At 41.8% G+C, this 21,785-nt stretch overlaps 1 protein-coding gene across 2 annotated transcripts in view; it reads left to right on the top strand.

Moving 5' to 3' along the window:
- Window positions 1–534: 534 nt before the first annotated feature.
- Window positions 535–21,785, top strand: part of st6gal2a (ST6 beta-galactosamide alpha-2,6-sialyltranferase 2a) — a 48,063-nt gene continuing 26,812 nt past the window's right edge. For both annotated transcript variants that reach the window (XM_004551286.3, XM_004551287.3), the window contains exon 1: window positions 535–741. The gene's annotated coding sequence lies outside the window, so the exon portion shown is untranslated. The remainder of the gene's footprint in view (window positions 742–21,785) is intronic.

Consider the following 21,785-nt stretch of genomic DNA (forward strand, 5'->3'; position numbering starts at 1 on the left):
GCTGACACAATCATTGGATCTCAATCCGGGGTTGAGAAAGTTGGGATATGGTGGAATGGGAGATTGGCATCATGGATGTGCAGCCGGTATTTTGTATCAACTCTGTGATGCTATCATGTCAATATGGACCAAAATCTCTGAGTAATGTTTCCAGCACCACAAAGAATTAAGCCTTCTTCAGGCAATGAACTTGCAACATAACAATGAAAAGAACTTCATATTTTCCAGTAACAGTCTGTTGTTGAAATTTTGAATTTCCAAGTCTCAGTATGAAGGGCTAACCTGACTGCATAGGTTTGGAATCACTGTATCAATATTAGCCTTATTGCCTTATTGCCATTTTTGCACACCATGACCCCTCATCCAACTCACAGTCAAAATCAAACTTAATTTTAATATCAGTTTCCTTCCTTTATCCCTTCTTTCCTTCCTTCTGGCCAGCAAGCCTTATCCGTGGCGCACTAACAAAGGGAAGAAAAAAAAACCCAACTCGCTGGCCCCGCCCCCTTTAAAAACGCAAAAAAAAAAGAAGGGGGAAAAAAAAGGGCCAGCAACAATGTGATAGACAACACAGCCGCTCTGCTCTCTCAGCGTAGTAGTGGATATCTTCACAGTGACCAGAGAGCAGAGGCGAGCCAAAGCGAGCCGCATGCTCGCTGTGCAACAAGGGGGACGGGAGCAAAATGAACCACCGGAAAGCCGCAGCAGCAGCATCCATTGAGGACCCGTAACAGTATTTGGGTAAGGCTTTGTTTGCTCTCCCTAGGATTTCGATACAGTTCTGCATTTTCTGATTAAGAGCGCTTTGTGCACGAACGCGGAGCGGAACAAGGGGAGGATGTGTTCGCACGATGTTTGCTTAAAGCGCTGCAATACCGAGAATTTGAAATGGAAAAAAAAAACCCTAAATAAAAAGAAAAAACATGCGGATGAGAATGTAGCCGACAGCGCTTTGTCTTCGTTACTTCTCCGGAGCAGCATAACCATCACAGGAAGCTCATTTTAACAGCGGCTCATTTTTTCTAACCATTTTTATTGGTTAGATTGTTAAGTAAAAACAGAGGCATTGTTGACACAGGCAGCAGAGTTCACCGTTTCTGACGCGATCCTGTTACCCGGTGCTGTTTAGTGTTTTTCTTTTTTTTTCTGCTTCGCCCCACAATGGATTGATTTCATTCACATCTCACTGTGAAGCCAGTGCCCCACTCCGCTCTACAACTTGGGAAGAACATGCGGAGGTTTCTCGCTGCCTTAGCGCTCAGTTATTGATGCACATGCTGGAGCAGCTCCACACAAAACAGCAAACCAAGGCCAACTAAGGAGCTCCAGGTTAAATTAAATTAAAAACAGTTGTATAGTATTACATTAATAGCGCTTTGACGCAAACAGAAATCAGTGCCACTTTAGTTAAGGTGGAAATAACCTGCTTTGTATACCAAAAGTTACATTTGCTGCTTCCCTTCAGACTCAACTCAGTTCACTTCAATTCAGTTTTATTTATGTAGCACCAAAACACAACAACAGTTGCCTCAAGGTTCGTTATTGTAAGGTAAAGAGCTTACAATAAAACAAAAAGAATTCCCATTAATCAGACAACCACCTATGAGGAAGCGCTTGGGGAAAGTGGGGAGGAAGAACTCCCTCGTAACAGGAAGAAACTGCAGAACAGGCTCAGAGAGGGGGGAGACATCTGCCAAGACCTACTGGGGGTGATGGGAGGAAAAGAGGACAGAATACACACTGTTGAAGAGAGCCAGAGATGAATAATGACTAATGATTAAATGCAAGTGGTGTTTAAACACATTGTGACACAGTTGTAGCCGTTTGTTTTTAAAATTAGAAGCTAACCTATTCTACTTTACATTCACTCCCAGACTAACACCAGGTGATTGAAAGCAGTGAAAACAACAACAACAGGACCAACAACACACAGACACACACTGGTGTCAAGAGCAATTAAGCCTTTTATTTTTTGTGCATGCGGAGGGTTTGGAACGTGATGCCTTTTGAAGTAGTGCGAGTTGTCTTGATATCAGCAACAGGAAGTCTTATCACTGAGCTGTCGCCACTTTTAGCTGAATGTCACCGTAACACATTAAACCTGCCAAAGAAACGCACACAGCCTTCAAGAACCGCGGTGGAGTTTGGGAGTCGACTGAAACTCATTACAGTGAGAACACGCGCGCAACCGCACTGTTCTCCGTAGTCCACCGGAATCAAAGGCACCGGCCTGTTCTTTTGTATTTTCTTTCTCTGTGCATCATAAACAGCTCAGGGAAGGAAATTCAAAGCTCCTCTCCAGGTTATAGAGACATTGCATCAGAAAAGTGTTATTACGTGTGCGCGTGTGTAGAGCTGCTGAATATTTATGTGCGCTGTGGTTTTCAAGGCTTCACGGAGTTTACAAGGACAAGGACAAAAGTTGAATTTAATGGTCACTGTTTAAACTGTAGAGGTAAAGTTATTTTTGTTAAGTTATTCATTTATATGTGATAAAATAAACCAGAGCAAAAACGCAGGATCGCTTTGTGTTCTACTTCTCAAACCATAGATGTTCTTACCCCCTCTCACAGTGCATTATAAATGTGCAAATGAATGCTTGATACACACAGATTTACACCCGCGCTGTGTGAAAGCGTTGTGACTGTCACACAACTTCTGTATTACTGCTATTACACACAACTAGCTAATCGCATCCACACGTTGGCTGGCACCTCTTTGTGTCTGCAGCTGGATGTTTATTGTCTCCAATGGGGCTCCCTCCCTCTGTGTGTGCAGACAAGGCAAAGGTGTTAAGGAGAGCTCCTTTCTTTGCACACACTAACACTAACACACCACATTTATTCCACCACAGCAAATACATCAAGCCATTTTTACACACAGAGTCTTTATTTCTTTATCAAACTGATAGATATTGACCAGCATGTAGTTCTTTGACACGCTGAGTGCAGCTCAAAGTCGTCATTGGAAAAATGTGTGTAAATATAAATCAGCAAGTCGCTGAAACTGCAGCATAGTAAGCATGTGGGTCAGTATCGTGTGTTCACGATTCTCACGATCTCTTTCCTTTTCAACCTTTCTGGTCATGTGACCCAAAGTTGCATTCTGCCATGAAGGTAGTAAACATGTAAAATGATAAGGGTGTAGAGGTTCTGTAAAACTAGTGAAAATTTACACTGCAAAGAAACACATTAGGTTGAAAGGAAGGTTTGGGAGGTTAATTACACACACACGCGCACACACACACACGCACACATGTAAAAGAGAGGGAGTGTTGTGTGTGTGTGTGTGTGCATTCATGAATATGACTCTAAAAATACTAGGAGGTGAAAAAAATGCTAACAGATGAAATGCATAATTGAAGTCGGCTATGACCCAGTAACAGTGTTGGAGTCAAAGACTGACTGTTCTTATTAGCATCAGATGAGAGGACGTCTGAGAGGGGAAGTGATTCATACCAGCTTTAGTCTGGATTAGGCTGTAAAGAGATAGATGTGCAGGAGTCGATCTGTTCACGAGCAGGGCCGTGAAGTGGATATTGCACCGCTGCAGCCTCGAAGGTGCTCGGAATAGTTGCATTGATTAAAGTATAAGATGGTACTGCTGATATTGAGGTTTTCAGAATGCTTTTTTTTTCCAAAACCAGTTCATATTGATTTCATTTTTTTTATTGCATTAAACCTGCAGTAGCATGTTTTTCATCACCTGAGGGCTGTGCTATGAACAAAGTTCAACAGAGCCAGGCTTTCTTTGCGTTAGCCTGAGTTGGAGGTAATGGGCATCATGACAGTGTTTATCAGTTTTTTCTGTCAAGTTGGGCTTTCTGCCTCAAGCTCTGCACACTCACATAAAAATGGGCATTTTTGTAGGTAATGTGACACTTCCTCCACCAAAAAATGATCCCTGTGAGTGCCACCTAGTCTAGCCAGAGACGTTATCAGATGGTGATAATAAATAGTGATTAAAATTCTCCAAAGAACAGAAAAAGTATCTGAGTAAAATGCAACACAGTTGCAAATAAGACAAAATTAATGCTGCAGAAAATTAATAATCTGGTGATTTAATGCGCCGAGCGGTAAAATAAATATATTAATTCAAGTTATGCTGAGTGTACTTTCTGCGCTCAGGTTTTTTTCTAAGGTAACAGCTGCAGATTAGAAGTCCTGAAACTTTAAACCGGATTTATTGAACATTAAAGGTTTATTGGCAGATTAACTCAAATTAATGTTACTGAGTAAATAGGTGTTTCACATATAAAACATATTTTCCCAGCAGAGATTTTAAAAGATTAGCACTTTAAACGTGCTGTAAATGATAGATTTAAATCAGATTTTAGATTTTAAACCAAAACTCTAAATCTGTCCTCAGGTTATATGCTTAACATATAACCTGTTACCATGGGGATTTAGGGTACTTTAAGCTCAAAGAAGCTCACTAAGCCATTAATCTCGCTGAGCAGCACATGCCCCAAGTGAAAACAAGTAACCCAAACTTTTTAACTTGACATGCCAGCCTTTGTATGTATCTTTAATTTGCACTTGTGTTTCTATCTAGCTGTTAGATTTATCACAGTTTGTCAACAATGAAAGGAAGAAGTTAAGACTGTGCAACTAGTTGCACAGTCTTAAGTGTGTGAATGGGTGGATGACTGGATATGTAAAGCACTTTGGGGTCCTTAGGGACTAGTAAAGCGCTATATAAATACAGACCATTTACCATTACAACATGTAACTGTCAGAAAAGTTGATTTCGAAACTTGTTTGCTTTCACAGAATCTTTTAACGTGGACTCAAAAATTGCAGCACGTAAGAAATGTTAGGCTAATTTGTTTGTTTCATGTCTATGATAGAAAAAAACTATATGTCAGTGGAGTTTTAAAAAACCAAATATCAGTATCCGTCCTAAAAACAAAATCCAGCATTGATCAAGCTCTACTAGTGAATCTCTTGATGCATGCTTAATCATCCAGGTAAGTAAATGCTAAAAATTCTACATCCAGATGAACAGAATCAACCTGGTGAATGTTTCGATGCTTTCATCTGTGTGTGTACTAGATAGGGCTGCCACAAACGATTATTTTGATAGTCGACTAGTCACCGATTATTTTTGCGATTAGTCGACTAATCACATCATCATCCATTGGACATACAGCGTACAGCTTATTGCACCAGCAGCATCTGCTCTTATATAACTATCATTAGCTTACAGCTTTAAGTGTTTAAGTTAAGTGCTAATTAAAAATAAAGACAAGATGATAGTTTATTAAAGTTTAATGAAGTTTGCAGATTGTTTCGGTGAAGTTTAATAAACTCCTTGCTATCTAAAATATAACAGGACACCGGAGTAAATTCTCGAACATCTCACACTTCTGATAATCAGCTGTCTGCTTGACGTTTATTCAGCTGTGTAAAAACTATAACTTTAATCTCAGCCAAACCGATTTACTCAGGAACAAATAAAATACTAAAAAAAAAGCCAAACAATAACATTTTAAGCTAAGTGACGGCAGTGGGTTTGAAAACGATTTGCCGGGAGTCCGGTGTTCTCACGGCTCTAGTTAGCCTAGCCCCCGGCTAGCTATCAAGCTAGTGGGTAACAGACGTCTCCGAAAACGTCGGAGCGCTTTTGAAAATATGTGGTGTCTTGATAAACTGAGCAGATATTTGAGGTTTACACAGCTACATTCTCGCCTGAAAATATGTTAAACGTTTATTTTGTGACCCGGAAAGAATAATAAGAGTAATATAAAAACTAACTAGCTGCCGCCATTGTTGACAACAGAGCTGGGCTGCGCTATGAATTCTGGGACGGAGCTACTTCTTCTTCTTCGGGGTTTAACGGCAGCTGGCATCCTTGTACATGCAGTGCTGCCATCTTCTGTTTCAGTCCGTTATTACACTCTTAAATCCTGCTACTTATTCCTGCGTCTTTTGTGATCTTACAAAGCTTCAAACGACGCGTCGACTATTAAATCAGTCGTCGACGATTTTGATAGTCGATGTAATCGTGACTAGTCGACTAATCGTGGCAGCCCTAGTACTAGACTGTAAAAACAACTTTTGTAAGACTCATGTCACACAACGTGAGACAGGTCTCGGCTTCAGATTGTGTGATTAAAGAACATCATAAAGCTGATGAATATGAGGGCAGAGATAAATCATCTGCTTGCGTCATCTGGTTTGTGCTGCTCTTATCTGTGGAAATTACATAAAAGTACGCAAAACTTGTTTTGAAATATATATTTTTTCTTTTATGTTGCTTTCTGTTGCTTTTGCATGTGATGGTCCACTTATGGAGTCACCTCGAAGGGGAATCGGCATCATTTTTTGTTTTTTGTTTGGTTTTTTTGGATGTTGGTGGGAGCGTGAGTCACACAGTCAGAACCTGGTTATAAATTAGTGAAGGTGTGAATTTTGCCACAGGGCAGCTGTCTTTGATTGGTGCATTTGAGAGACGGCCACAGATTTTTGCCCTTTCCCAAAGGTGTCCAAAATGAAACAGTGTAAAGAGGCCTTTAGTCTCTGATTGTGTCCATCTGCTGTGCGGTGTTCAATAGGTTTTCGAAGGTGACTTTTGAAAGCTTTTTTTTCTTCTTTTTTGTGAGTAAAAGCAACCACAACAGTAATGTCACTGGCCGAAAAGCCCTGCAAAGCTGAGGGGAGCTGCAGAGTCAGGTAATAATTCTCCAAGCTTTGCTTTGAGTCGATACCCGAGCTCCTTTGTAATTGTTCCTAACATGCTTGCAATTTTACTGTCGGCGATGGCTAGAGGTAGGGTTTCAATTTTATCCGCACCAGACTGTAAATGTTGAGATACAGTGCAAAGGAGTGGAGGGACTTGACGGGCAGGCCACTCCGGGAAGGTGGAGGTGTAATTTCAGATGCCCACTAACCGACCAGACCAGCAGTTATCTGAGCTCAGGCTTCAAAAGCAAGAGAGCTGGAGTCATCAAGCCCAGCTGTGTCCCTCACTCCTGGCTGTAGTGCGTGAGGACTCGGAGGATGACCCCTCTGAACACAGCGGCATCTTTGGTAATTAGCTGTCTTCACAGGATTGTAAAATTCCTGAGGAGGCGTTATTCAAACTTAGCTCGTGTGCATCTCAATGTGCGATGCTGTAGTCCTTATGGTGTGTCTTCTTAAAAAGGGACACAGGATATTCAAGCAGCTTATTATGGCGTCACATTCTTATTTTTACTCTTAAGTCTCTAATCTCAGTTCGTGAGGGGAGGCAAGTGTCCGGAGTTCAGACAGATTATAAAAAGGTTAGCTTTCTGTAAATGGTTCTTGAGCTGTAGTTTAGTGGGGTTGGTCTCTGCACAGTTAAGTAAATAATATTTATTTAGAACTTTTTAAGCAAAGAATCTATTACAAAGTACTTTACAGGGAATTTAAAAATATATCGCAGAAAAACAACATAATACGAAAGAACATCATCCAAATATCTGTCTAAAAAAAGTAGTTTTCAGCTGGTTTTTAAAAGAAAAACAGTGATCGTGGAGGCGCGGTGACGTGGAGAATGCTTACGGCCTTGCTCAGCATTCCTCTTCTCCGATTCTAAAATGCAGTGTTTCACGCTACCTGTCAACATTGATTGACAGATTGATTGACAGGCAGAAAGTCAACCAACAATACCACCTTTCAGTCCCAAAACACAGTTGCACACTGCGTGCACTGTGCGTAAGCATTCTCCGTGACACAGCGCGTCCACACGTCGCCCTTAAAACTGTCGCTCTCTTTGGTTGGAACTTCATCTCCCAACCACCCTATAGTTTGAACTTTACACCCAGTGAGATAATCCATCCACAATACGAGGTTAGTCATTAATATACTGATGCATGGGCTGGGCTGTAGTTACATCGTAAGGTTTTAAAAACTGATCCTTAAAATGATTAGCGGTAATAAAAACCGAAAGAGGCCGACAGTGATCAATGACTGTTTTTAGGGGCTTTTTGAGATTAAATAGAACAAGATACAAGGTTCAAGGTTCTTAGAGGAAGAACATATATATATATATATATATATATATTAGGGGTGCAACGATACACAAAATTCACGGTTCGGTTCGGTTCGATACTTTGGTGTCACAGTTCGATATTTTTTCGATACAAAAAAAATGTTCATGCCTTTTTAATTTGTCATTTATTAAAATTATAAATATATATTTTAACTCAAAAGTACAGTTTTTAAATTTAACCCTAACCCTTGTGCGTGTTTTTTATTTTGACAGCGAATGCGCACCTGCGGACCACTTATGTGCAGCCCTGGTTATTTAGCTCGTCATATTGCAGCCACAGAAATTCTTTTGTCCATGAAACCATAAAACTGCACTTTCTTTTTGCCTTAGTCTGATTTGTCATAACTTCTCCGTTTTGTGGTAAGCTTTTCTTTGGCTGTCACTTCTTCACCCTGACCTGTCTTATTTGGCTCAGCAGAACTAAAATATATATCCTGCTGCTTTTACACACGCACTCACATAAGCTCAGGGATTCTCTGCGCGATCAGCCTCTCACATGTTTAAGCTTGTGGCGGGAGATTTCACTTGTCATGTTTGCATAGTAAGCTAACGATTAATAAGACGATGTCAGAGGAATTGGTGCACAAATTATCATCACTCACAGATCAGTGCTGTCGCTCTCTATACACAGTTCGCACGATTGCAAAGTGAAAGCAAAAAAACAAGCGCAAATTCAAACGCGATTTCAATATGTCACATATTGACAGTGGCTCACCAATGCCAATGACATAATTACCCAGCTACATTTCTGAAAGAATGCAAAAGCATTGACATATATTTTTCCTTCCTACAATAGCCCTACGGGCAGGGAAGAGATAGATTTTGGTAGCCCGACTGAAAAAATCGCTATCCCCAGGACGTCGGGCTAGCGATATTGCGAGCCCTGTATCTGATTGAGGAATCACTCATCTTTGGAAAAGAGAGTTTATTACAGAGAAATGTCTCTTTCCAAAATAAAAGCTATACTATCCGCTTCTTCTGGGCTATATTCTCAGCAGCATAAGGAGAATCATGTGCTAACAGCTGTCTAAATGACTCGGCTAAAGTTAGTAGCATGCTTGTTGTTTTTGTCTTTGCACTAGGATGATGTCGGCGTAAATGTGCAGTCATATTCGTTGTGTTCCCACTAGTGCTTTCAGGTTAATCTCGTTGAAATGACCTTAACGCCACAACACGGCAAATCTCCGTTAACGAGCTACCGCCGATCGCCCCGTGCATGGGGCTAGACGGCCAACACGTTAACGAGCTAACTGCGCTAACACACTAGTTCCCACCCATGTAATTGAGCATTGCATGGCACATCCAACATACTGTTTTACTTTAGTCCATGACTCGCTTACCTTCAGGGTCATACGTCACATGAAAACCAAAATAATTCCAAACGCCAGATCTGAATGAGGGTGGGGGAGGTCCATGTTGCAAGGAGAGCTTAACTTCTGTCTTGCTAGCTTGCCCTGCTCTCTTCCTTCTGACTATGCTGTCTGTGTTGAGCGCTCAGTGGATCTGCGCTTGACAGTGCAGCCTAGGCGGAGTAGTCGAACGCAGATTCACTGAGCGCTCAACACAGACAGCATCGTCAGAAGGAAAGTTGATAAAATAAATTACAAATGTTGTATTGTTCGATACATATGCGTACCGAACCGAAAGCACTGTATCGAACGGTTCAATATCGATACAAATATCGTTGCACCCCTAATATATATATACATTGTGCATGTGCAGTAGTAGCAGCAAGCAGCTGAATTCTGTACATTAATATGAATAGACATCTGACTATTTTACAGGATAGACAATATAAACATATTTAAAATTAAAGGAATTGAAATGTACATTGTGCCTTGGTTTAGTGTCTGGAAGAGTCCTGTCTCAGTCAATTATAGATGATGTGAGAGGACATGTGTGTGTTTAGGGCCCGGATGGCTTGGGGATAGAAGCTCCTCTTGAGTCTCTCTGTCCTTGCCTGGATGATGCAGAACCTTCTACCAGATTGCAGAAGTTGGAACAGTTTGTTGCCTGGATGGGACGGGTCCTTCAGTATCTGCGCTGCTCTAGTCCGGCATCTCCTGGTGTAGGTGTCCTGAAGCGGGGGGAGAGCAATCCTGCAGCAGTGTTCTGCTGTACGGACCACTCTCTGGAGAGCTTTTTAGTCCTTCACACAGCTGTTCCCAAACCACGATGTCATGTTCTGTGTGAGGATGCTCTCCACAGCGCCTGTATAGAAAATCCTGAGGATCTTCGGAGAGACCCTGAACTTCCTCAGTTGTCGTAGGTGATACAGGCGCTGCCTAGCCTTTTTGGTCTGGACCTGAATGTGGGCAGCCCATGTCAGGTCTGAGGAGATGTGGACACCAAGATACTTGAAGGACTGCACCCTCTCCACTGGAGCTCCATTGATGATAATGGGCTTGTAGTCTCTGTGCTGACCCCTTCTGAAGTCCACCACCAGCTCCTTGGTCTTGCTGACGTTCAGCTGGAGGTGATTGTCCTGGCACCATGATGCCAGATTCTTCACTTCATCCATGTAGGCCATCTCATCGTTGTTGGAGATGGCACCCAACACCACTGTGTCATCAGCAAACTTCACAATGGTGTTGGAGCCATGGGTGGCCACACAGTCTGAAGTATAGAGGGAGTAGAGCAGTGGCGAGAGGACACATCCCTGAGGTGCTCCTGTGTTGATGGTGATGCTGTTGGAGAAGCACCTGCCCACCCTCACCACCTGAGTTCTGCCAGTGAGGAAGTCCAACACCCATGCACACAGATGGCTGTTAAGTCCCAGATCCCTCAGCTTTGTGAACAGTCTGCAGGGCACTATTGTGTTAAACGCTGAACTGTAATCAACAAACAGCATTCGCACATAGTTACCCTGTTTCTTGTCCACATGGCTGAGAGTGGTGTGTAGGACGTGGGCGATGGCATCCTCTGTGGATCTGTTGGATCTGTAGGCGAACTGCAGCGGATCTGTGGTGTCTGGGATGGAGAAGGAGATGATGTTCTTCAGCAGCCTCTCAAACACCTTCATTACTACCGAGGTCAGTGCAACTGGCCGGTAATCGTTCAGGGATGAGGGTTTGCTGTTCTTGGGCACAGGGATGATGGTGGATCTTTTGACGCATGTGGGGACCACAGACTTCGCCAGGGACTCGTTGAAGATGTAAGTGAACACACCTGCTAGCTGGTCAGCACAGCAGCGCAGCAGACGGCCGGTGATGCCGTCTGGCCCCGCCGCTTTCCTTGTGTTCACTCTCCTCAGTGCCGCTCGGACGTCATGCTCCGCGATGCTGGTCACCGGTCTCTCGCAAAGCATGTTAAAAACATAAAAGCCTTATTAAACGCAGGGTAGTTTGGGCCCGGAAGCAAGATTTGTCATGTCATCACTTAAAGACTGGATCCCCTTTCTGTGTGTGGACCAGAGAAATATCGATACTGGCAGCAGTTTTCTAAGCCTGTTTGTCTCGTTTCCTACTCACCGTCATCAGTAAGCGTGCGAGGTGACACGGTCTGGTACTACAAACATCGCCATGTACTTTCAGCCTACACAAGAAGGGCAACAGACAGCGAAAGAGGCTTTAAGTGGACTTTCTCTACTTTTTTTCTCCACGTCAAACGGCCGCCCGCTGTGGGCGTCAACACTCCCGGCTGTATTTATGGGCCATAATGTGAGGTGTGGAACTGCATTTCCTTCATAGGACCTTGCCGCTGGCAGACTGTATTCAAGCGAGCGCTATGCACTGTGAAAGCCTGTCATCAAGAAGCACTGCTCTGTGTGATTTATCAGAAGGGGATGTGGTTGGAAGGTCACAATGAGTCAACCCTTTCCAGCCATATAATTTCATCAGATTTGCCATTTTCTTCTGGTGAAGAGAACTTTGTAAACTAAGCACTAGTTTCATTTCTCTTCCCCCCACTTTTTTGGAACCATGAATTGCCAAGTCCTCTAAGTATAGTGTCATTTTAGACTTTTTAAGTCTTCCACCTATTTAGACTCTAAACAGCCAGTGGGGTGGGTGATGAATAATAATTTTCTCTTGACCGATGTCTGCTTTGAATAAGTCACAGGTTTGTTTTTTCCCATTGGCTGTGTCAGTAGCACTAGTCTCAAATAAAACACGTCCTCTCCTCTGGTAATTACAAGGTGCACAAACAGCTCTCCCAGAGTTCTGATAGAAAGGGGCTAATTGGCAGTGCAGTGACCTTGTCCACATATGTGTGTGTCCAGGTGTTGTCTCACTATTATGGTTTTTTCTCTCCTTTCTGCAGAGTGAAGACTCTGTTGTTTCCTCTGTGCTAAAAATCAGTTGTGGGTTTTCTGTAACAGATGGACTGTGACAGGTGTGCTTGTGTCTGTGTGTGTGTTTTGTGTGTGAGAGACTTCCGCTCCCCTGCACCTCTTAGCCATTATTAGGTGTAGCTGCTTCTTCGAAGCAAGATTAATGAGTTTCTGAGCATGCCTTTGCAAAAATAGACATTTTTGCTCAAGTGATGTAATCAGCGCTGTAGTTGAAGGAGGATAGAAGGGGACAGGACAGACCTAATCTCCCTCAGTGGGATCGGTCTTTAATGGAGTTGGTGCTTTTTGCTCTGACCTTGCTGGACCTGATATTACAGCAGCATGAAGCCATCTCTCATGAGTCTGATCCTGTTACCACCAAGTGGGAATCCAGATGAACGACGTCTCTTTCTCGGTATTTCCTATAATTGATGAGCCTGTCTGTAACTTCTTTGTTCTGTGGGTTGTGTCATTGTATCAACACAAAAACGGACGCGTTTTTACACGTAACTCATGATTACGTTTTCTTTTTACAGGAAAGTGGTGGTGCCAGGCATCACAGGAAAACAAAACGAGACACACTGTTGTTCTGGTTAAACCAATAAGTCTATTAACTAGTCACATGGTGCTAACATTCACCCATAATTTAGATCTTGTCAGTGTTGTTTAGTAGGTGTGTGTTGCATCGTTCACTTTGCTGTTTTGTTTTTATGGAAATTAATTGTAGTGTTTTGGTTCATCCCTAAGCCACAGTTTGGTTTGAAGGCCTAGATGTTACAGACAGATATTTGTTTGCGTTGAGACAGATGTGTACTTCAGGAGGTGAATGGAAATGTTGAACAGTCTGTGAACTAATGATACAAAAGTCTGGTGGGACATTATCGTGAGAGGCCCTTTTATGATCCAGTAGTTTTTGGAACTTGCCTCAACTGACCAATTATTTGAAGATTTGCATGTTTTTAGGAAATTAAGTCTAAAAGTATTTAGAAACTGTCTTTTTTTTTTTTTTTTAACATGTGTTGACCAGTTTTGGGTCATAGTTTTTGAAAAGTTATTTGAGTTTTTTAAAATTAATTGTGTGCATTTAAAAAATAAAGACTACTAGGCGGGGGGCTGTCTGTGCTGTTTCACTATCGTTGTTCTTGCATAAACTAGCCCTCTGTATACATAAAGGGCTGAGCAATGCAATTCAAGTAGTGCACCATAACTAATAAGTAAGGATTAATGACTCTGGTGTTTACTTTCTTAATGAATGGCTGACATTAAAGCAGTGATTCTCAATTGGGGTCTCTTGATTTTTGTCAGTCCAAAATCCAAAGCTGTTCACTTTTTAATTACTAGGAAGAAAAAGAAGACCAAAAACCAATCAGCATTTGAGAATCTGAATTTCATTTGCTGTTTTATTATCGGTTATTGTGCTGACTAAAAAATACCAAGAAGAAATGGACACAACTCGGAGTGAAAACAAAGAGGACTTGGACTCTAGTGTCAAAACAATACTCTTGCTGATACTCTTGCAGTTACTCTTGTAGTTACTCTTGTAGTTAGCCTTCTGTGTATCTGTTTACATATTTTTTCCACCCTTTTTGTTGTAGAGTCCTTATTTAGCTTCTGAGATTTAAATAATTTCATTGTTTGTGTAGCTGTTGGAAATGTTTTTTTAAAACCGTGCTTAGCTGCAGTCATGTGATTATTAGCGTATGTGACTGGCAGGCAGTTGATTGGCTGGAACTAGCTGTATTGTGCATGTGAAAGGTGTCATTTGTGCGGAGCCGGTTTCTCTAATGCCAGTACAAATTCACATTTCCACAAAAAGACTGACAGTCAAAACAAGATTACAATAACTACAAGCAAGCAACGAGGAATATTCAGTCAGTTCTCTGTATGTGTACAGTACAATATTAAAATGACCGACGTCAGAGCAAAGCCACGCAGATGTGATCACAGCCAGCCAAGCGGTGTCTGCGCTTACATCTGCATGCACAGCACCACAACTGAATGTAGGTCACAGATGAAGGCAGTGGTAGTGGTGGTGGGGGTGGGCATTGGAAGTGGAAGTGGAAGTGAAGGGAAGAGGAAGCCCTTCATTATGTCATTGTGTTGGAGTTTCAGTGACAGGACTAGAATAGGATGTACAGGGAGGTTTTAAGAATTAAAGTAATAATTCTTCTACATGTCCGCAAAAACAAAGATGCAATATGTCAGCAGGCCCGTCTTGTTCCTCTCTGACAGGGTCAGAAAACAACTACCTGCATTAGATAAATGACTTCTGCTCACTTGTTTTGCTCTTTTTTTGGAGGTTTTTTTCCCAGCACAAGAAAACATTTCAGCTTTGACATTATCCTGTCTCCACTTTCTCATTTATGTGGGCTTCAGTCTATTTGCTATTCTTATCAGCTGCTCTTTGAAGTTGGAAGATGTGATGAACTGTAGCAGGCCCTTTGGAGAGCTCAGATACTGCCAGTGTAATTACACAGGATGAAGTGTTCTGTACCACATGGTAATAACTCCATCGCCTCCTGAGGCTAAAAGTACGCTGGACTTTGCAGCAGGGCACTTATGAAGCGAGGAAGGAGAGACTCTCCTCATTTAATCTTTGCATGCGCTTCGTCTTTATGTTCAATTTCTCACTTCAGCTCACGTATTCAAGTGACCTCTGATGTCTTGCTTCTCATTTTCGGTGTCTCATTTGTTCCTTGTCAGATCCAGAACCACCCAAGTTTCCCCAGATTAGATGAGAAAGTGCAGCATGTACAGTACAGTGAAATGTTATGCACTGGACGGGCTAAGTTTGAATGATATCCATTAACTTTGGACGATTGGACAAATGCACCGCCCAACCCTGTTATTTAAAAAAAAGAAAAAGAAAAAAGAAGCCGTTCCAGTGATGGCCCCGGCTCTGGAAGTGTGTCTGTCTCAATGACACTTACAGCTTGAATCATGTCTGCAGACCAAAAACGTTGGACGCATTGATTCTGATTTCCAGAGTCTGTATTTGGTATGTTGCTAACATGGGTAATTTCCATCTCTGTCTCATATAGAGCAGTTTAATTGGTGAGATCAAAGGCTGTGTAGCTGTTTCATCACTTTTACACTTTATTCTTTTGCCTTTTGGAGTAATTTATTTAATCTCTTCTTCTGGAAAAGTTCTGCTCATGTGAAGGGGAGTGAAGCGTGAAATCTGAAATGCAGATTAGTTGGTGGAATTGCACCAAAACAACATTCTCCTTGACTTTGAACTAGGTGATGTGAATAAGCAATGAATAGGAAAGGGCTCTGTTCCAACAAGCTCTGACTTTAGCCATAAACATATCAGAGCAGATTAACTCAGAGATGTTCAACTCGTAGCTTTTAGTTCCGTGAAGGCTGATCAGAATAAGTTCAGTCTGCTCTGAGTGCGTTCACCCCGAGTTAAGTGTGTGCATGAGTAGAGGGGGAAAAAGCGATCATCAGCAGAGCTTCGGGATGCACCATGGCAACCGGTAAATAAAGAGCAAAGTTTCCATTTGAGTCCAGTTGACCGAGGAATATGAATGTGTGTCACCGTGGACCATGAGGTTGATCTCAAAGAACAGAACAGAGTCAGTTTAGTTAGCTTGAACCACGCTACCGGCATAATAAACACTGTTACATTTTTAAAAAGAGGATATCATTTTTTTGTAGTGTCTTTTTTATCTTTTGCTATGTGCTAACATGGCTAATTTCTTTTACCTAGTTTGAATTTTCAACAGGTAGAATCCACATCCTCTGTCATGTGACTGATTCAGGTGGTTTACATACATACATACATATTGCTGTCAAGCTTAAAGGTTAATATTTATTCCAAAGTGAAGAGATAAGTTGGGTTGAAATATTTCTTTTCTGTCAGAAGCTTATAAAAATGTGTTTTAAATAAATAACAAAGGTGTAGAAAATCCTAAATCTAATCAGTCAAAAGCTACTAGTCCTACAGAATAACACAAACAAAATGGAAAAGTTAATTCATTAGTCAGTTCCAAATAAATAATGTCCACAATAATACAAAATATAATCTCAAATTATATCAGTTCTTCTGTATAGACTTAAAGTGTTAAACAACAAAAACATGTACAGTGGCGCAAAAAAGTATTTAGTCAGCCACCGATTGTGCAAGTTCCCCCACCGAAAATGATGACAGAGGTCAGTAATTTGCACCAGAGGTACACTTCAACTGTGAGAGACAGAATGTGAAAAAAAAAATCCATGAATCCACATGGTAGGATTTGTAAAGATCCTTTGTTGGCAATAACAGAGGTCAAACGTTTACTATAGGTCTTTACCAGGTTTGCACACACAGTAGCTGGTATTTTGGCCCATTCCTCCATGCAGATCTTCTCGAGAGCAGTGATGTTTTGGGGCTGTCGCCGAGCAACACGGACTTTCAACTCCCGCCACAGATTTTCTATGGGGTTGAGGTCTGGAGACTGGCTAGGCCACTCCAGGACCTTCAAATGCTTCTTACGGAGCCACTCCTTTGTTGCCCGGGCGGTGTGTTTTGGATCATTGTCATGTTGGAAGACCCAGCCTCGTTTCATCTTCAAAGTTCTCACTGATGGAAGGAGGTTTTGGCTCAAAATCTCACGCTACATGGCCCCATTCATTCTGTCCTTAACACGGATCAGTCGTCCTGTCCCCTTGGCAGAAAAACAGCCCCATAGCATGATGTTTCCACCCCCATGCTTCACAGTAGGTATGGTGTTCTTGGGATGCAACTCAGTATTCTTCTTCCTCCAAACACGACGAGTTGAGTTTATACCAAAAAGTTCTACTTTGGTTTCATCTGACCACATGACATTCTCCCAATCCTCTGCTGTATCATCCATGTGCTCTCTGGCAAACTTCAGACGGGCCTGGACATGCACTGGCTTCAGCAGCGGAACACGTCTGGCACTGCGGGATTTGATTCCCTGCCGTTGTAGTGTGTTACTGATGGTGACCTTTGTTACTTTGGTCCCAGCTGTCTGCAGGTCATTCACCAGGTCCCCCCGTGTGGTTCTGGGATCTTTGCTCACCGTTCTCATGATCATTTTGACCCCACGGGATGAGATCTTGCGTGGAGCCCCAGATCGAGGGAGATTATCAGTGGTCTTGTATGTCTTCCATTTTCTGATGATTGCTCCCACAGTTGATTTTTTCACACCAAGCTGCTTGCCTATTGTAGATTCACTCTTCCCAGTCTGGTGCAGGTCTACAATACTTTTCCTGGTGTCCTTCGAAAGCTCTTTGGTCTTGGCCATGGCGGAGTTTGGAGTCTGACTGTTTGAGGCTGTGGACAGGTGTCTTTTATACAGATGATGAGTTCAAACAGGTGCCATTCATACAGGTAACGAGTGGGGGACAGAAAAGCTTCTTACAGAAGACGTTACAGGTCTGTGAGAGCCAGAGATTTTCCTTGTTTGAGGTGACCAAATACTTATTTTCCACCCTAATTTACGAATAAATTCTTTACAAATCCTACCATGTGAATTCATGGATTTTTTTTTCACATTCTGTCTCTCACAGTTGAAGTGTACCTCTGGTGCAAATTACTGACCTCTGTCATCATTTTAAGTGGGGGAACTTGCACAATCGGTGGCTGACTAAATACTTTTTTGCGCCACTGTATATGGAATACAAGAAAAGAGGAAGATGAACAAAAAAGGAGAACATAAACAAAACCACTCAGTTCTTATTGTCTGCTTAAAAAAAAAAACAAGAATCAGCCACTTAAAATCTGACATTTTGATGCAAAGTTCATTCAGTTTTTGTAAAATCCCTTGAATGAAAGCGGAAAGTCTGCACTTCAATCAAACTTAGATTGCTTGATTTGCGATCCACTATGGTGGTGTGCAAAAGGCAAAACTACAAGAATTGTGTCTTCGCCCCAAACATCGCAGCATCACCTGTATATAACAAACCCTTCTTTTCATCAGTGTTCATTGGGAGGTCTTGTTCTGAAGGCTTGTTAACATTTTCCATTGTCTTTTTGTCTCACTCACACTCCTAATAAACTTGTGTGTATAGGTACATTAGCACTAGAGGTGGGCAGATATGGGCAAATATTGATAGTATAATTACCAATGCTGGTATTTGCATTAGGTTGATACCAGCACATTAGCAATGCTTTGTTTCTGTCCGCTTCTGTGTGTAACCCACTGAATTGTGTTAAATAAATTTTATTTTCAATTTTATTAATTTTTTTCCTGTAACATGCACCGTGACAAATGTCTGAACCTTTTTGTGTTTGACTGTCACGATGTTTTATTTATAGCCTATTGCACATTTAAACAACAGAAGTTGACCCAAAGAGCTTTAGAGACGGGCACGTTTACACTCCAGGTCTCCAAAAACCCCAGTTTCAAAATGGAAAAGCCAAAAGGCGTGTTTGATCATATTAAATCACTACTGTGAAAAGTAAAAGTGATTTATTGGTCATTAAAATGTATTCAGAATTTGCATATTGATGATGATTTACCTCATAAATCATGACACGCTGCTCTGCCCTATATAAGCTTTATGTGTATCTGTATATACAGAACAGACCCTGTATTTATTTCGTATCGACTCTATACCAAAATCTGCAGTATTGCACGTTCTAATTCAGCACGTGTTGCTGCTGCCAGCCGCTGCTTCTATGCTGTGTGCATTTACCTAATCTGACATGACTCTAACTCACCATGATATTTGGTTCGACGCTGTGCTTTTGTGTCGTCTCCCTTTTAGTTTTATTGACTTTATGTGACCATGTCTTTGTCTTTTTATTGCCAAGCCCCAACTGTAAATATAGTTAGGCATGTCAACATATTTGAAAATGTCCCACTGTCTCCAACTAGCTTTTAAAAACATAGTTTAAACATTTAGTCATCTCAGGCTAATCTTTATTGGTATTACTCGCTTCATCTTCAGCTTCTCAAATGTCACAGCCAGCTTTTCTTCAGTGTGACTGACTGCAACGTGACAAATGATTGATTGTTGATGTGTTGTGTGTCTAAAGCTTTATGCAGATCAATTATATTTAAACAGCAATTGCAATCATGTCAAAGCAGTCATGTTACTAAAAAAATGAACTAATGTCTAACTGTAATTTCAGTGTTTGTAGAAACATAAACTCCTGGAACCTAATTCGCTCCACTTTGTATGATTGAAGAAGTTAAATTGAGTGAAAGAAGAACTGATTCAGATGCTGTCAGAAGAAACGAGTTGGAGAGAAACTCAGAGTTTGCAGCATGAATTAAAACCTGGCTTCTGAAACGGGGTCTGGGGCACCGGCAGGGTCTTCACCAGTCTCTGTTTCGCCTCACGCTGCTGCACATTACGCAGCTATTAAGGCTTTATTGTGGTTGAGCGTCGTAGTAGCTGGATGTGTCTAAAGATGTTTGTACCCGTTAGAATAGTCTAAGCTGAAGGCAGATTAAAACACCCTCCGTTCTTGCACGCCACTTCATGCAGCTCTCATCTGCCTCCAGAAAGACATTCGGTCACATCCCAATAGACACAAATTCCTGGGATAAGACAAGCTGCCATTTATTATGAATAAACTCTATTTATTTATAATAAATGGCAGTTCCAAATGCACAGTTTTTGAACTCTGGAAAATGAGTATATGGGGCAGACTTTGGAAGCTCCCATGCACGCTGACAGGCACTTCAGTGTTAGGGGCCAGTGCGTAGTTTCTCTGAACTAGCTCTTCAGATATGCTGTCCAACCAAGTCAGACATCAAATGCGTTCATAGCCATCCCCATCGGCCACACTCGGATTGGAATGCATCCCATCATCTTACACAAGCTTGTGAATGTGAAAAGGTCCACAGGAGAGGAGTACAATACCTCTCTGCTCGCTTACCTGCGGAGGGCCGGCCATTCACATGGTCAAGTGGGTGTGAATGTCAGATCTATTTTAAAAGATTATGGTTGGTGTTGGCATCAGATGTGGGGTGAGCAGCCTTGGGGCCAGCTAAAATAAATTTTGGATGGAGCATAAATCCAAAGCATGCTTGAGATCAAAATACAATTTGGGTGTGAAAACTTCTCCAAAAAACCCAAAATACACTCTTTAAGTTCAAGTTCATAAATAACTCTGGGTCCCAGCAGTGAGGGTGCATTCACCCATCCAGCAGCCCCTCCTGCTTCAGCCTATTTCTAACAGTCTCCCTCATGTAATACATCACTGGAAAATCTATTTCCCACACTATGTGGAGCACATACTGCATTTGCATTTATACTACACTATGCTCTCTTCCCATAATCCTGGGAGACTTGGCTTGGAAAATTCTAACCTGTTCATAAATGAATTCGAGTATCTACAATAGCTGACCACACGGTTCACTCTTCGATTTGTTGGTCCACAAATTCTTAGTGAACCTCATCTTGTTGCCTTTTCCTTTTTGTTTTTTTCTTTTTACCTCGCGGTGATGTATTAGTTTACAGCTACTAGAGGCAGTTCGAACCATTGCGAGGCAAATATTAAAGAAATTCAGCGTTATTTATTTTTTAAAAACTCTTTCACATGGAAAAGAACTCCGCTCTTGAGTGCTCAATATTTTATTAGGAACAAGTCCTTTGGTTCGTGTAGTAGTTCAGAAAATGTGCAGCCGTCTATTGTAATGCCGTGCGGAAAAATTGGGACCGAAAGAAAGCACTGCTTCAGAGCAAGCCTGCGATAATTACTCTGTGTGCTTTCGGTTCAACCGTATCTTTTATAGGACTCTTTTATTGCTTGTCTTTTGTTTTCTGATGATGTGTTAAACATCGAATATTAATCTTTGTCGGCCCACTCACTGAATAACTCTTAAATTCAGCGAGCCTCACAAACATGTTCCTATGATCCATCTTCAGAATTTCCATTTTTATTTTCTGTAAATGTTATGTGGCTCTTGCTTCATAAGCCAAAGCCAGAACCTCTTCAGAGACTTATGTTAACTTGCAGGAGAAATTTTTCAAGGCGTCCATGATAAAAGTATTCGTATCGTGGCTGCCCCTCACCAGTTCCTCAGCAGGGTGCTGTAAAGTGGATTCTCTGAGATGGTGTGCAGCTGGATCCCCCGAGGGCTCTTCTTACCTGGCAGCCAGATACTGGCTGGAGTTCAGCGTGCTGAGAATATTACAGCAGGGAGCTGCAAGGCATGCTCAAGGAATGTGGTTATGTAAAAGAAATGGAAAAGAAATGTAACTATAAATATATTCTCTATATTGTACTCTTTCTTGCCTCTCTTGTGGAGTCACATTGCAGTTTTATGGCTCGACTGTGGTTCAGTGTTGGTGCTATGCAGAGCTTTGCAGAGCTGTCTTTAACTACCCAGGTGACAGTTTTAATAATATGTATAACAACTGGACATGTCTGCTACTGTTGTTCATGCTTTGCCCCTGCCTTGGAAAAAATATGGTGCATGTGTAAGCAATGTGCTCCTGGCTTGCTGGAGGTATACATGCTACTATAGTCTCCCTGTAGGCAGAATTTCCATAATCATATCTAATTTGGCGAAGAGCTACACAAATCGACACC

This window comes from Maylandia zebra, linkage group LG16 (assembly GCF_041146795.1).
Source record: "Maylandia zebra isolate NMK-2024a linkage group LG16, Mzebra_GT3a, whole genome shotgun sequence".
In the NCBI taxonomy this organism is placed as follows: Eukaryota; Metazoa; Chordata; class Actinopteri; order Cichliformes; family Cichlidae; genus Maylandia; species Maylandia zebra.